Source organism: Chrysochloris asiatica, unplaced genomic scaffold (assembly GCF_000296735.1).
Source record: "Chrysochloris asiatica unplaced genomic scaffold, ChrAsi1.0 scaffold00558, whole genome shotgun sequence".
In the NCBI taxonomy this organism is placed as follows: Eukaryota; Metazoa; Chordata; class Mammalia; order Afrosoricida; family Chrysochloridae; genus Chrysochloris; species Chrysochloris asiatica.
In genome coordinates this window covers 150,553-157,187 of record NW_006409076.1, presented here as the reverse complement: position 1 = coordinate 157,187, position 6,635 = coordinate 150,553, and positions in this window count along the sequence as shown.

The following is a 6,635-nucleotide window of genomic DNA, read 5'->3' as shown; positions in this document are numbered from 1 at the left end:
ACTATATTATACTATATTTATGTGTAAATCTTTCTTTGACAACAAATAATATTTATTTTTGTATGCTTTATGGTGTTCATGCAATAGCTCTGTGGTCTGCCAGAGGATCCACATGTTGGGAAATCATAGCACAGAATACTAAATAAAAGTAGAGAACCCATAACAGACAGAACGTAAATTTATTTATTTCATTGCAAGAGAAATATATAAAATTCCTAAACATAATACTATTTAAAAGATTTGGAAACCATACAAAACGAACATATTAGAAAATACCTGTTAGTCCATCATATCTGATTAAAGAAAAATGTTTCTCTTTTTTTAAAATAATAAACAATAGAAATTTACAAAATATGAAACTCATGCTAAAGGCTACAGTGCATGCGATACTTGCACAATGTGAACAGTAACAATTAGTTACAAAAGACAGAAATTGTCTAAGTCACTTTCATACAAAAGTAGAAAAATATAGCACAATTAACTTACATGTTTCTATCATTTAACTTCAAGAATTATCAATGTTTTGCAATTTCATTTCATCTATCTTCCCCACTTTTTCTGAGCTATTTCAAAACCAAGTCCCAGATACCATTAATTATGCAAAATATGTCTGTAATGACTAATGACTTTTTTTCATAATGACAAGGTCATCATCACACCTAATGGTATTAACAATATCATCTAATAGCTGAGCAATGCTCAAATTTGCCCTGAGATCACATAAATGTCTATTTGTAGTTGATTTGTTCAAATAAAAATCTAAACTATGTCCTTATCTTGCATTTGATTAATGTTTTTCATAAATTCACTTTCCTCTGTAACAATCCTATGTCATTTTTCCCCCATTTGTCATTTATTTGCTGAAAATCAAGACATTTTTATATTGTGGATTTGATATGGTTGGTTGCTTCTTTGTAGCCTCATTTACCTTATTCATCCATTCCCTATATTTTCTCTCTCAACCTGAAGTTTTAATTTAATTCAAATTCACTTTTTCTTTAAATCAAAATTCAAAAGATATTCTATGAAATTCAGTGAATAATTGAGTGCATTGCATCAAAAGGAAGCGCCATCTCTACTAATACTAAATATACCAATTCCTTTAATGTTGTAAGCCTATGCCAGTATGCCTAGTTCAGATTCTTCATTAGACTTTCACTTCATGATTACTCATTGATAATCACTGCCAAGATCCTTTTACTACTGAAAGAATCATGAACATTATACTTGGCAAAGTAAGGGGTCGATATAAAAAAGGAAGGTCCCCAATGAGATAGACGGACATAATGGCTTCAACAATGGGCTAAAACATGACAATGATCATGAGGATCTTGAAGGACAGAGCAGAGTCTCATTTCATTGTGCATAGAGTTGCTATGAGTTGGAGCCAACATCTTAGCAACTTCAAAGTTGACCACATTTTTTGTTTTAATTAAAAATACTTAATGTGTTTTAATTAGTTGCAAATATTGCTTCTGATGCTCAAAAATTTTGACCAATATCAACTATTTGACTCTTGTACTTTATTTAATGACTTTATTTTTTAAACCGTTCTTTCTCTTTTCCTTCCTTCCTCTCTCTGTCTCTCTGTCTCTCTTTCTTTCTTTCTTTTCCTAATGGATTAACATAATTACTCACTTTATCCTAGATGTTCTTGGATATTTCAAAACAACTGTGCAAGTATTTCTGCTAGCAATAAGACCATTGATGAATGCAATTTAAGATTTCTTTGTGGTTTCTTAGGCTATACCACTGTTCTGTATGATCAGAATATTATTATTTTTAATTTTTCAACTTATTTTTTTCATGTGATATGCCTTTAACTGGATTTACCTACTTCTTACTTATCAACTTCCTGATTATCTGACATTTCACATTTACAATTTAAAAAATCTAATATCTGACAACATACATATTAACAATATATATCTGGCAGCAATGAACACCAAGGTACAAAGTACAAGAATAACGCTAGCTGTGATGGTTCTGAAATCTTGGTGTGGTGCAGTGGGTTAATGCGCTGGGCTGTAAAGAAAGTTTAATCAACATGGTCAGCAGTTCAGCCTTACCATCCACCTGGAAAAACACTATACAAGATCACTATGGGTTGGAACCAACTCAATGGAACTTAACAACAGCATGATGGTTCTAGTATGGCACTTCAGGATAATGTACTGGACCACAAAATCATTTTGAACCTCAGTGTTGGTGGTTTAAGATCACTAACTGGTGCTCAGAATGTCATCAATTTGGTTCTGCCTCATAGCAACCTAGTATAGTATTCCTAAGGAGTGTCTGGCGAGTTTGAACCATTAACCTTGCAGTTTTGTGCTTATCTTACAGTGCCACACCAGGACTCTATATACAGGGTCCATATAAATCAGAACCAACTCATTGTCTATTAACAACAAAAATGATGGTTGGGTTATGTGTCAATTTGGCTGGAACATTATTCTCAGTATTTTGGCAGCTGTGTAAGGAGGTAATTGGAATTTATGTAAGAATGTAATTTGGCAGCTGTCTAGCTAAGCAGTTATTCTCCATTTTATTATACAATCTGGTCATCCTCAGTGTAGCACTGTGGGGTAATGCACTGGGTTGCAAGGACAGCTTGAACAGCATGGTTGGTGGTTAAAGTTCACCAACCACTCCTTAGAAACCCTATATAGGGTTTCTATGAGTTGGAACTGACTTGATGGCACTTAACAAAGAAACAAATCTTCTTTATAGCCCTAAGTTTCAAGTTCACATTCACTTGACTTCTGAATTTAGTGGGCTTCTGAATTCAAAATTGTTGTTGTTGTTGTTGTTAGGTTCCATCGAGTTGGTACTGACACCTAGCAACCTCATTCACAGCAGAATGAAACACTGCCCAATCCTGGGCCAACCTCACTATAGTTGCCACGCTTTAGTCCATCGATGCTGCAACTTGGTGAATCCATCTCGTTGGGGGTCTTCCTCTTTTTCTCTGACCCTCCACCTTATCAAACATGATATCCTTCTCCAGTGACTGATTCCTCCTGACAATATGTCCAAAGTATGAGAGACGAAGTTTGGCCGTCTTGGCCTATAAGGAGCACTCTGGCTGCACTTCCTCTAAAATGAATCTATTGTTTCTTTTGGCAAACTGAGGCACTTTCAATATTCTCCTCCAACACCGTAACTCAGAGTCTACAATCTTCCTTATTCACTATTCAGCTTTCACATGCATATGAGGTTATACCATCAATTACTCATATGCAAATCCAAACTGAAGCTAAAGAAAATGAAAACAAGTCCATGAGAGCCAAAATATGACCTTGAATATATCCCACATGAATTTAGAGATCATCTTAAGAGCAGATTTGATACATTAAACACTAAAGACCGAAGACCAGAAGAGTTGTGAGATGACATCAAGAACATCATACATAAAGAAAGCAAAAAGTCATTGAGAAGACAAGAAAGAAGGAAAAAGTCAAAATGGATGTCTGAAGAGACACTGAAACTTGCTCTCCAGTGTAGACACACTAAAGCAAATGGAAGAAATGAGGAGGTCTAAGAGCTGAACAGAAAATTTCAAAGATCAGTTAGAGAAGATAAAGCCAAATATTACAAAAAAATGTGCAAAGATCTGGAATCAGAAAAGCAAAAAGGAAGAACACTCTGCATTTCCCAACCTGGGGGAACTGAAGAAAAATATCAAGCCTTGACTTTCATTATTGAAAGGTTCTCTGGGAAAATTATTGAATGATGCAGAAAGCATCAAGAGAAAATGGAAGGAATACACAGAGTCACTGAACCAAAAAGAAATTGTTCATGTTCAACAGTTTCAAGAGGTAGCATATGATCAAGAACCAATGATACTGAAGGAAGAAGTTGAAGTAATTGGCAAAGAACAAGGCACCAGGAATTCATGGAATAAAAATTGAAATCTTTCAAGAAAGTGAGGCGGCACAGGAGGCACTCACTCATCTCTTCCAAGATATTTGGCAGACAACTATCTGGCCTACTCATTTGAAGAGATCCATATTTGTGCCCATTCCAAAGAGAGGTGACCCAATGGAATGCAGAAATCATCGGGCAATGTTTTGCTAAAGGTAATACAGAAATGAGTACAATCATACAGTGACAGAGAAATTCCAGAAATTGAAGCTGGATTCAGAAGAAGCCATGGAATGAGGGGGATCATTCCTGATGTCTGATGGATCTTGGTTGAAAGCAGAGACTATCAGAAAGATGTTTACCTGTGCTTTATTGACTACGTAAAGGCTTTCGATTGTGTGGATCATGACAAGCTATGGACAACATTGTGCAGTATAAGTATTCTGAAACACTTAATTGTGCTCATGAGAAATCTGTACCTGGACCAACAGGCAGTTGTTCGAACAGAACATGGGAACACTTGATGGCTTAAAATTAAGAAAGGTGTGCGACAAGGTTGTATTCTTTCACCATATTTATTCATCCTGTATGCTGAGCAAATAATCCAAGAAGCTGGGTTCTATGAAGAAAAACGTGGCATCAGGATTGGAGGAAGACTCATTAACAACCTGCGATCTGCAGATGATACAACCTTGCTTGCTGAATGTGAAGAGGACTTAAAACATTTACTGATGAAGATCAAAGAGCACAGCCTTCAGTATGGATTACATCTCAATGTCAAGGAAACAAAATTCCCCACCACTGGACCAAAAAACAGCATTCTTATCAACGGAAAAAAGATTAAAGTTGTCAAGGACTTCATTCTTCTTGGATCAACTATCAACACTCACTGAAGCAGCAGTCAAGAGATCAGACAATGTATCGCATTAGGCAAATGTGCTGCACAAGTCCTTTTTAAAGTGTTGAAGAGCAAAGATGTCAGCCTGAGCACTAAGGTGCACCCGACCCAAGCCACGGTGTTTTCAATATGAATTTAAAATGAGTGGTGCCCTAATTAGTGGTGTCTTGCTGTGGGTTAATGTACTGGACTGCACATTTACTTTGAACTGCTAGGTCAGCGATTCAAGCTCACCAGCCACTCCTTGGAAACCTTATACAGGGTCGCTATAGGTCGGAACTGACTTGATGGAACTTAAAAACAACAACAACAACAACAACAACAAACTGGTAGAACTCTCACCCTTCATGCGGCAGACACAAGTTTGATTCTTGGTCAGTGCACCTCATGCAGAGGCACTACTCATCAGAAAGTGCTGGTTGGTGGTTATGTGCCATGGAGCTGGTTCCAACTCATAGCGACCCTGTACAGAGTTTCCAAGGCTGTAAAACTTTACGGGAGCAGAAAGCCTCATCTTTCTTCCTTGGAACAGCTGGTAGTTTCGAACTGCTGACCTTGCAGTTTGCAGCCGGATTTTTAACCACGACGATACCAGGTGGTGGCTTGCATTTTCCTATGTGGCTGAATAAGGTTCAAGAGAGCTTTCAGACAAAGAAGAACTAGGAATAAAAGCCTGGAAATCTCCTGAAAAATCAACTAATGAAAACACATGAACCACATTGGTCCTACCCTGTAGTGCGTGGGGTTGCCATAAGTTGTGGAGTGACTCAATGGCAGGTAGCAGAAGCAACAACGAAACACAAATGCAAGGATTGTAGCTATCTTGGGAAATTTCCTATAACTAACTAAGAACCTGTCAGCCAGGTAGCTCTTTAAAATGAGCACTGGACTGCAAACCGCAGGTTGGCAGTTCCAGCCCACTACTTGCTCTGGAGGACAGAGATGATGCTTTGTGCTTCTATAACAATTCACAGACTCAGAAACAGGGTTGCTCTGCATAGGCACTGACTCCATAGCACTAACCAGCAACATCCCAGAATGCTTCATCATGGAATTCTGTCTTCAGGGCATATGTATTAGCTACAATGAACCTGCTTATAAAATGCCAATTTTATATACTCTTAAGAGAATAGAACAAACTAAAGACACCCCAGTCTTCACAGATGTCCCAAGAAGGCAAGGTCTTATATGAGTTTTAGAATCACTGCATACACAGTTCTGGCTTGGGGATTCTTGAAACCTCAAAGAGACAAAGGCAGTTCTGTTAAACATCAAATGAATTAGTGAAACAATAGATCCTGTGTGTGCTTCCAGTTGATTGAGTCTCTTTGCATAATGTGACTGTTTTTGTATTATCATATATTCAATTTATTTGTTGTTGTTAAGTGCCATCGAGTCGGAGTTGGTACCAACTCATAGATACCCTATGCACAACAGAACAAAACACTACCCGGTACTGGGCCAACCTCACAACTGTTGCCATGCTTGAGCCCATGGATGCTGCCATTTTGGCAATGCATTTCGCTGAGGGTCTTCCACTTTTTCTCTGACTCTCCACCTAACCAAACATGATATCCTTCTCCAGTAACTGGTCCCTCTTGACAATATGTCCGAAATTTGAGAGACGAAGTCTGGATATTCTGGCCTCCAAGGACCACTCTGGCTGCATTTCTTCTAAAACTTATCTGTTTGTTCTTTTGGCAGCCCATGGTAATTTCAATATTCTCCTCCAACACCAAAACTCAAATGCACCAATTATTCTACAATCTTTCCTATTCATTGTCCAACTTGCACATTCACATAAGGTTACTGAAAGTACCAAGGCTTGGGTCAGGTGCTCCTTAGTTCTCAAACTGACATCTTTGCTTTTCAA